We start from the raw sequence: 11,014 nt of genomic DNA on the forward strand, positions 1-11,014 counted from the left end.
CGAGGAGACGTTTGTCCAGGTGCAAGCACTGCAGCCAAGGGACCTGGGTCCCAGGTCCCAGCCTGTCTCCCATGGGCAACGCCCCCCTCTCTCCAGTACAGCTATCCCCTTCTCCCACCACATACGCACTACCATATGGCCAAGAAGGCAGAGAAGGGCAATGCTGCGGTTGTGTGGAGGATCATCCATCAGGTTGTGAGGAGCTATGGGCTTATGGAAGGAGCTCGTCTGCCTTGAGTGTATAGGAATCTATCTGTAGGGGGAGATAGCCAGACACCTCAGAATTTCAGCCAATCACATATGACCATCACAATTGTACTGTCTCTGAACCACATGTCTAATCACTTACATATTTTCAACTTCCTTTCTTTCAATTCTTTGACTCAAATAAAAACTAAGCTCACCCCACACTCACTTCTTCCTTCAAAGCACTTACCACAGTTTTTAATTCTGTTTATTTGTGTGCCTGGCCTACTGGACATGATCAAGGAATAATTGCTAAATTTTACTTGTTCAGTGTTATCAAAGACTAATTATTTTGTTTTGTTTTTCAAAAATTTAAAACATGGTTCATCTGCAAGTATAGAATGAACATGAATCAAAGATTTCAACTCCATTATGAGGGAACCAGGACTATGGAAAACCAGTTCCAAAGAGGAATAGAAAATCAGAGGTTATTACAGGCATTTGAAAAAGATGGACTAAAATGTCCAGGTTAGATAAAAAGCTGGTCAACATCTCACAGGGCAACCAGACAGTCACCTTAAGGTTCCATGTAGTGTGGTGGTTCCAAGTAGTGTAGTGGTTATCACATCTGCTTTACACGCAGAAGGTCCTGGGTTCCATTCCCAGTGGAACCACAAGACTGCTTATATTTCTGTTCAAACGGTCACCTTAGGAGTTATTTTTTTCTACCAAACAGAACACTCTTACATCTTCTACTGGATGAAAATCAACATCTTCTCCACTAGATGGTGACTCAAATGAGAGGAAAGATCACGTCTTTTATTTTACTCAAATTAATTAATTTTACAAAGAAACTTTTCACCTTATCTATACATGGGAACCAGGATTACTTTCCATAAATCCAAGGTAACACCCCAAAGTTGGCACAATAGGACAGTGTTTTCTTCAATGTTGGTAAAGCCTTCATTTTACTAGGCCCAGCTTTGCAGAGAAGGCACAGAAAACCTCCCTCGTGGAGGGGCGCACTTCCTGACCTTCAGGTTCATGTCTTTGAAAATGTTTTCTTTCTGGGACACTGGTTAAGCCAAGGTCCTTTTCCCAGTTGGACCACTACACTCTTATTAAGCCTAGGTTTTAGGTTTGCTTGAAGAGGTCTCTTCTGGCAGACCACATAAAACCATTACAATGAATACTGTTGTCTGCCAAAGGCTCTCAATCTGGAGCCTGCTCTCTCTTGGTTAAAAAGGGAGATTAGCAAGCATTAGAGAGGTGTTGAAGACACCCTAGCACCACACTGAGACTTTTGTCATGACATTGGCAGGGTGACCTACCAGGAATGAAATGTGGGTAACCATCTCAGTAAATGACTCTAATTTTTTTTAACAGCACATCTCCTCCACATATTGGGAAACACAGGGCTAGAGATGATGGCTAACACCCTCTCATGCTCTAACATTCTTGTTTTTCTTATTTAGGAATAGCATCAAGAAATGAAAGACTTTAGTGAACTTCTAATCCAAGATTTCGGAGAAGAGGTTCAGATACACGACACAGGATTCGTGACTCCTAACTACAGTCCAGTGTTCCTGCCAATCTAACTGTGGCACACGTTGAGTTCTATTTCTAAGTTGATGGGTCTAGTCAGAGCAAGACTGTATATGGTAATAGGACTGGATGACTTCTGAGAATTCGGGGAGGAATCCCGGTAGGCAGCATTGAAATAGCCACGGTAAGAGGAAACATGGGCTCTGGTGCCAGAGCTGCTAGGATTTTGCTCTCCACCTCTACTCCTTAGTATCTGCGTAATCTTGGGTACATTTTTTAACCACTTTGAACTTCAGTCTCTTTATCTGTAAAATGGGGATAGTATTCAGGCTTCTCTCATTGAGTTGTTGTGTAGATTAAATGAGTAAACGGAAGGCATTCAGCAGAGTGCCTGGCCCATGGTCAGCGATGCATAAATGCAAGGTGCTGTTGAAACTGGCCTGCCCACCTCTCACAGGATTCCATTTCTCCTTCCATCCTCACCCCACAGCTATTCCTCTCGGTTTTAGAAAATAGCATTTCTACAGTACACAAGATCGTATTCTTCTCCATACGTTGGCCGAGGAGCCTGGCAGATGGAAAATCTCCAGCTTGCTTGCAGAACAAAATCCAAATGGACTGTGTTTTTATAACGGGAAAGATCAGTAGTGAAGTGAAAAACCCCAACCAGTGTTTGTTCCTGCAGGACGAAATGATGGCAAATGAGCAAGAATTTGGGAGCATAGCAAACATGGAGAAACTGGCTGAAAGCAGGGCAGGATAGTTAAAGAGATGTAAAGATGGACAGAGAGATTTTAACTGAATCCAAAAAATAAAGGGAATTTAAAAGTTGTCCTTGAATTAAAAAAAAAAAAAACTTTGGGGATCACTAATGCGTGACTGTTAGACACCCTTACTAGGAAACACCAAGACACCCTTAGTAGGAAACACCAATTGGGCAAATGTTCTGAATGGTCCCAATCCTCATAGCAGCATTAGATAATTTGGACAGTCATGATGGAATCTTCTGATTTTCATGTCTGATTTTTAAGGAGTGAATTCAGACAGATCTTCTGATAGAAACAGAGGGGCTTTCTCCATTTCCAAAATTTCTTTCGAAGAACATTTAGGGTCTGATTGTTATGTGCAAAACCCTATGGTAGAAGCTTCCCTCAAGGAGTTTCTGATGGAATGAGTGAAAAGCAGAACACATGAACAAATAATAGAAATCTGAAGCACTGTGACAGAGCCAAGAAAGGGTGCTGTGGTCCATTTGTTACCAGACTATGGCTGTGGAGAAAGGGAAGTGACCAGATCACAGTAAGAAAAATGCTGACACTTTGTGGGCTGGTCAGATGCCACTTTGTTCAGTTCTGGTTGTACTGTTTTAAGAGGGACACTCAGGGAATATAAGATGATGGTCCCTGGTGATACTTTGCCAGGGAAAAGATGAGGAAGGGATCCCTGAAATCATCAGGTGGGCAAATCAGCAGAGTACCATGGGAAACAGCATGAGGAAGAAGTCAGTTCTTTTTCTAGGATTTTTCTAGGTTGACCAGATGGAAATAATGAGGAAGCAGCTTTGAGCACATGATGAGATTGTAATAAGTCATGTGTGTTACTGAGAGCAGAATAGGCTGTATTTGGAGGTAGTGAGCTCCTGACCACTGAAGGCATTCAAGTAATTTTTGGATAATAGATATAATGACTGCTAACCAAGTGATCCCTACATGGGGAACCCTTGAGTTTTTTCCCTACTCTAATATATTTTGTGAATAGTAGAAAAATTAAAACAGAATTAAAATAGAATATTTTTTTTATTTTTTAAAAATGTTAAGAGCACATCTCTTTTACAAAATGAAGCACACAGATGTCATTTTATCCACCAACAGCCTAACAGATTTAGACCCCAGTTCTAGCCCAGCTCCTTACTAGATAAGGTGTCTTCTCATACAAGTGTTTCCTCAACCCCTCTAAATTTAAATTATAGTCCCCTTGGTATATTCCCTCATAGCATCCCTTTCCCCTTCACAGCATTATCACAACTTGTAATCATCTCTCTGCCACATACTGAAAGCTCCAAAAGGACATGAAACATTCTGAATTGTTTGCCGCTGGATACCCACCACCCAGTGTCGATGACAATGAGCGGTTTGCATATAGTTGTTGAAATGAATTTTAAAAATGTAAATCCCTGCTCTTTGGTTCCAAGTTTTTCTACATAGTGGAGATAAAAATGCCTGCCCTCAGAGTTTTGTTTTTTAAAGATTAAGTGTGTGAGTGTGTGTGTGTACATACGACCAGCATACATAGGATATGATAATATGTATAAATGTGTGTGGTATATGTTCATATATATGATATCTGAATTCCAACTCCTGTGTGGTGTGGCACATAAAAGGTGCCCAATAACATGAAAAGTTAGCATTGGTTTATTATTATGGCTTCTCGATACTGAGTGTGTAGTCTGTGTTAGAGAACTGTGGGTGCCCGGAAGTGGAGAAGTGAATTCTTGCTCTGAGATTCGGGGGTCTATAAATCCAGATGAAAACATGCAGAAAAAGGTAATACTACCAGATGCACAGATTCATTTATTCACTCAACAGTGTGTTAGGTGAGGAGGATGCAAAGGTGGATTCTACTTGGAACCTAATACCTTTACTTAACATAGTGAAGGGTCTGGTATAAAAGATGGACACGGACACATAATTACAAGGCAGTGAGATGAGAACAAGAAGAGAGCAAAGCAGAGTGAAGACTAACCCCAGAGTGTTTGAATCCATCAAGTGGTGCTTGAATAGAAACTCAGATCAGGGACTTACAGGAGTCAGGGCTGAAATTCAGAGCCAATTTCTACCATATCTACCTGTCCATACCAGTTAGTAACAGGCATCGCTCCACTCCTCACCCCAGCGTTCCGTACCTACCCACCCTGTGGAGCTGCCCCAAAAACCAGCTGGTAAAGGCTTCCTCACTGGAGCTGCAGGGCTCCTTCAGGACCAAGCTGATGCATCAAGTCTAACTGGTCTTTTCCTGACCATGATCTCTTATTGAATATTTGACAATCACCCTTCCCAGGAGGATTTGGAAGTGTGGAGGAGGAGGAGGAGGGAAAGCTTGAGGAAGAAAGGAACATCATAAAAAGAAAAGACCACATGGTCTGAAATCACTGAAGTCCAAGGTGAGAGGGCAAAGCAGAAACCAGTGCGTGGGCCTAGGTGAGTGGATCTTGAAGGGCAAAATATTATGCAAGCGGGGCCCTGGCATTTTGATGCCGGCATTGATATCTACCACTTTCTAGCTTTGTAGACAAGGGCAAATCATGTGGCCACACTAAGCCTCAATTCTTCATCTATATAATAGGGATAATGATGGCACCTTACCTCTGTGTAGTTGTGAATATTACTATGATCCATGACAAGTGATAAGTAAAGAATCTGGCACAGAGAAAGCGATCACTACTGTTATTATTGGGTGGCTCTGTGCTTATTGTTCTGCATGCACCCTATTATCATTCAACCCTCAACATCCCTAAGCATGATTGAAAAAGATGATAGCCTCTGGGTAACAGAACACATGAAGGAGTCCACTGTTAGGATGGATGGTTTCTGACCCCGAGTTTGTGCTGCAGTTATTAGGTCCACTATCACTCTGAGAATTGTGAGTGGATAGCTGGCTGACATGTCTTTGGTGCTATGGCAACACAGACCTTTTTGATGTTCCTGCTTGATAATTTCACAGGCAATGTTGTACATAATAAAAATTGCATGACCCTGAACCCAACCAGAGCACTCTTAGCAACAGAGAGGCACGACAGCCAGCAAGGCAGCAACAGAGCTCAAGAGATGTGTGTAAACAAGGAACAAAAAGGAGAATTAGCCTTTAAACAGTAGCTATGAATATGCCATGGTAGCCATAAAGGCTGTTTCTAAGCCATGTTCTCTGTATTACAGTTTAGACTTTGTTTCCTTCCTTCAATGGAAAGATGTTAAAAGATTAATTTCAAAATGAAAAGAGAAGAAGATCATGTCCCAGGATGATGAGCACACGGGGGACTTCCTTAAAGATAGAGAGAAGAGAGGGGCTTAGGGAGGCCATGTTTCCTAGAAATCTGCTCTTTTAAAACTCACCTCCTTAGCTAGCTGCCTCACGTAACTTCTCACATGCATCGCATTAAACCTCAGATTTGAGAAAGATGATCTTTAAAACCCAGCGACTAATTTATTTCATTCCCTAGATTGCTATCTGCCTGAGCCAGTCAGATTAAATATTGATAGAGATGGTGATTTCCAGTCAGAACGCGCAACACCATGGTAACATCCAAAGAGAACGAACCTTCTAGGTGCACCTGCATTTGGAGATAGCTGGCTCCAAGGCTTCCATCTTTATTGGGATCCAGTTAATCTAAAATACAATCAAATCCCAGCCCTTCATCAATCCCAGCCTCTTTACTCCTGGGAGACAGATTTGATTTAACTTTCAAGGAAACCCACGTTGGCTTTCTTCCCTGTTTATTTATTTATTTTTTCTATTCTCTTCCACAGTACTGGTTAGGAGTAATGACTTACTTTTTACGCCCCATATTGGAAGAAAGGTGTCCTTGGCTGCACCCATAGTCAGCAATGGGAGGAAGAGTCAGTGATAGCTCAGCGGGCAGTGCATGGAGAGACTTTGAAATTCCGGGCATGGTCAGGATGTAAGTGTTGGTCTTTATTCAAGAATTTATTTCACCTCTCAGGGATCCTTGTTTAAGGTCCCTCCTCTCTCTCTGCCCTGCTCCGGAAATCTAAGATACTCACCTTCCTCCTGGATTCTAGCTTTCTACCTCGGGTAGAATTCCCAGGTCACTCACCAAATAGTGGGACCATTTTTTTTTCTCATCCATCATCCTTACCATTCTGACACACACCCAGACATTTCCACAATGTCCCCAATAAGACCCACCATTCAGCAGTTTCTTAGAAAGGATCTGAGTCTCTCATTCTGTGAAGAGTGTCTGCAGCCACAGTCTGACAGGGATTTGCATTTTAAAAGAAACAATACTCAAAAGTATGTGACATTTAAGACCTACAGGAGAGGCTGTTATGGAAGAGATTTTGTATGTGGAAAGGACTGACTGCTAAGTCTTGATCAGAAAGGAAATTTAGAGTAGGCACTCATTGTGTTGGATCAAAGAAAATGTATCATATTTCATTGGTAGGGGTTAAAAAAAACCTGAAGTTAGTAAATTCAGAAGAAACTGTCAGTCAGACTTTGTGGAGAGAAAGTGCACTCACTACAGAAGGGAAGAGAAACAGGATAATGGAAGACATTGCATTTGTTTACCCACAATTCAAAAGGGAACCCAGAACGTAGTATGAATCTGAGCAAACACAGTGGACTGTCTGAGACCAGAGTGAATGATGCACTTTCACTGAGGATAAGGTCTGAGAAGGAGAAGTTCACATGCAGCAGAAGGAAAGTCACATGCAGCCATCAGAGGTGGGGCTGGGGACTCAGAGATCAACAGCTCTCCACACAGAATTCTCATCTCCCATCACCTCCTTTCCACTGTTGGATGTTCCTCAAGTCCCTCATCTAGCTGAGTGGTCCCTGGGGTGGGGAATGGGCTCTCAGAGCCATTTCCTTTGAAACTCTACACATGCTGGTTTGGCTTCTAACTGCCCGGTATCTGAACACCTTCATGGTTTTGCCACTGAACAGCTGTATGACCACCTAAGTCATTTGATCTATTTGGACTTCATCTATAGATGAGGGTATTGGACTAATGTAATGAAGGAACCCAGGATTCCTTCAATCTAGGATATATGTTATGTTTGACAAACAGATTCTGCTGTTCGGAAAAGAAAAATACCTGAAAACCACAGATCTTGAGTATCCATGACAAACCCTTACGTGGTCCAAGTTGTTCCACTGTTTTGACTGAAATTAACCTTGGTCACATGATTTCTGGGTCATTGGAGATCCCTTTACTGTAATAATCAGGCTGACCTATATCCCTTGGTATATTGTTGGTATGATAGCAGCAGGGGGAGCAAGCCCAGGGATGATCGAGGGCCAGCGGCACTAGCCAGAAACTGAGGCCAATGGTGAGAAAGGATTTTTCTTGATTTTATAAGCTTGTAGGGGAAGGAAGAGGCTTCAGGTCACGCTAACAAGCAATAATCCTAACTGGTAGCCTTTTTCTATAGCACTTTAATGTGTCAGACACCTTTCTAAGCACCAGATCTAGAAGGAACTCATTTAACTTTCACAGCAACCCTATAAAATAGGTATTATAATTACAGATTTTATAGATAAGGAAACTGGGACACAGACTATTTAAGTAGCTTGCCCACGATTATGCAGCTATTAAGAGAAGAGCCTAGGATTTGAAACCAAGAACTTGTGTCTTGATTCAATGGGCATGAGACAACAAGGGGATCATTCACTTCTAAATCTCTCGGTAAATATAGAATGAGGCCAGAGAAATTTCTCCTGGATGTCAATTTCCTTAAGGTCAGCCTATTGAGCCTTCAGACTGTTCCCCAAAGACATTAGAGACAATCTGGCTTTCTAATTAATCTAAGAGTTGACATTAGTGGGAAATTAATGAAAAGGATTCTGGTAAATTCCATTTAACTTTTTCCGAACTTGTAACTATCTTGGCATGGGAAGCGTTCATAGAGAAAACTATCTTACAAATCAGTAATACAGTATATTTATTAATGCTTTTAACCTTTTTAAGAACCATCCTTCAAAGGGTTCCCTTTGGACAGAGATGAAGACTGAGTGACTGAGTGCAGTAACGTTACTTATACAAACTCCAGAGTAAATGATGTCAGAGCAGGATCAAAACTCCTATTTCCTGAGTTCAGACCAAGGATGTTCCAATGAGACCACATGGACCCCATATTTCAATCTCTTTTGGTCTCTGTTTTTCTCTCTCCCCAACTTGTATCTTAGCATCTATGTAAGTCAGGATCGTCATAGGAGTTCAAGAGTACTTGAGTGAAGTGACAGCCCACAGAGATGGGCATAGGATTAAATAACTGTGTGCTATAGGTGCCCCTCCTAATGCCTCCCATGCATCTCCTCACCTCCTCTCAATCTCCCTGTTGCTATCTTGACTCATAACTTCACCCCTAGATTAATTCACCCTTAGATTGCTGCCTCTGGTTTCTCTGCCTCTATACTTCCCCTTTCCTCAATCTATGTCCTTGCTACTTGCAATTTTATCTTTCCAAGGCTTTGTTTAAAATTCCAAGCCTTTGATCATAATCTTCATGGGCTTCTATTGTCCTGAGGGTTACTCCATTGTCCTTGGTGTGTGTAAAGGCACTTGGAGTTCATTAACAAGGCAAATTTCTGCCTCTACTTCTCTGTATGCCAAACAGTCTTCATAGATTCTTTAACAGCTGTTAGCCTCATCAACGTTCTGAGGAACAGTACACATTTTAGAGAAGTCAGTACACTGTTACTATTAAGGACATAAGCTTTGGAATGTGATAACATGGGCTTGGCTCCCAGCTCTGCTTCCACTAGCTTGGGACAGCTGGAGGGTTGGCTGGAGGATGCATGATCTAGGATGACCTCACTTAGATGTCTGGAAGTTGACAGGTGATTGGCCAAGGGCTGGCTGACTCTCAGCTGGTCCTCCTTGGATCTCTGCCATGTAGCCTCCCATCTTCCAGCAAGGCAGCTTGGACTCATTCATATGGCGGTCCTAGGATCTCAAGTGTAGCTGGAAAGCAAGCCGTAATGTTAAGTGTGTTTCAATTCTCTGCCTGAATCACATTTACTAATGTCTCTGGACCAAAGCAAGTCACATGGCGGAGCCAAGATTTAAGGGATGATGAAATAGACCCTACCTCTTAATGGACAGGGAGGAATCTTGAGCAATGTACCATACATTTTAAGTTTCAGTCCCGTTATATGAATAATGGAGATGTTAGTGTTCATTTCTGAATCATAAATTTGTAGGGAGGATTAAACAATATGAGATATATCAAGTGCCCAGTACAGTATTTGCACCTAGAACGCACTCAATAGATATTCTTCACTGTTTAAGTTCAAATATGAATTCTGTAGTAGCTATTAAAATGTAGACAACATTCTTTGACCTTTCAGGGAATCTGAGTTGTCACTGAATTCTTGCTGTACAGTTTTAATTCATGTGGCTTCTTTCTTTAATCTACTGGGTTTATTGCAGAATATTGATGATACTTGATTTCCGGGGTGGGGGGGAGGCAGCTTTAAAGAGCTGGGAGCAGAAAGCAGTCTTTACATATGTAGACATTAAAATGGACCACAGTAAGTTAAAAAAGAAAAAAACACTATCTCTGGATTATAGTGATGAAAAGTACTTCAGAATGTCCTTTGGATTTATTAATTTTGTTATAGATTAATTATCTGAATAGGGTTTCTGGTTGAACTCACAAAGCTCAGATTTTCATTTAAGCCAATTTATCAGAGTTGTGGGTGGCCACATCTGGTTGTGTTCTGAATGGTGTAGAAGATATCAACCAATTGGTCTTGTTTTAGAATGCAAATTTGTCTGTAATTATTCTTCTCTCTGTATTCACTCTTTCAATGTGATTTTACAATCCAGCTTATCAAGAGAGGCAGAGTCCATTTCCCCACTCCTTGAGTCTGAGCTGGCCTTGTGACTTGCTATGGCCAATAGAATGCAATGGAACACATGATGTGTGAGTTCTGAGCCCAGACCCCAAGAAGGGTTGCCCACTATTGCTCTTGGGATGCTGCAGCTTCCATGTGAACAAACCCTGTTTCACTTGCTGGAGGATAAGAAGTCATGTGGAGGAGAAACAAGGCTTACCAGCCAGTAGTCAGCCAGGCTCTGGCAAGTGGCCTACCAGCCACAAGACACATGAGTGAGGCCATCCCACACCAGTCAAACCAACAGTTCAATACAGACATGTGAGGGAACACAACCAACATCAGCCTAGACTGCTGAGACTGGAAGAATTGCCCAGGCAACTAAGTTTTGGGGTCATTTCTTATACAACAGAACCTAAATGACATAGAACTGATGGCTGCAACCCTCTGCATCCTCTTAGGCAGGCTTCAAATGTAACCTGACACCTCGTGAGATCCAGATAGTCTAACCCAAACAGTCTAACTCTGTTTGTTGCACCCCATGTGGCTTGATAGATGGGAATTAAAATCTTTGCTAGAAAAGTCTGCCATCTTTCTGTCACAAGCATGAGAGAGTGAGTTTCTACCCATTGTCCTCCTTTCCCACATATAACATATTCATGTGTTCAATACACAGATGCTTCCCATCTGTGAAAGTACCATGAAA

At 41.9% G+C, this 11,014-nt stretch overlaps 1 non-coding gene across 1 annotated transcript; it reads left to right on the forward strand.

Moving 5' to 3' along the window:
- The first annotated feature begins 785 nt into the window (after positions 1-785).
- TRNAV-UAC (transfer RNA valine (anticodon UAC)) lies at positions 786-860 on the forward strand. The gene has a single exon. It is a non-coding gene; the product is annotated as a tRNA-Val (tRNA).
- The last annotated feature ends 10,154 nt before the right edge of the window (positions 861-11,014 follow it).

This window comes from Balaenoptera ricei, chromosome 15, assembly GCF_028023285.1.
Source record: "Balaenoptera ricei isolate mBalRic1 chromosome 15, mBalRic1.hap2, whole genome shotgun sequence".
NCBI classification, from domain to species: domain Eukaryota; kingdom Metazoa; phylum Chordata; class Mammalia; order Artiodactyla; family Balaenopteridae; genus Balaenoptera; species Balaenoptera ricei.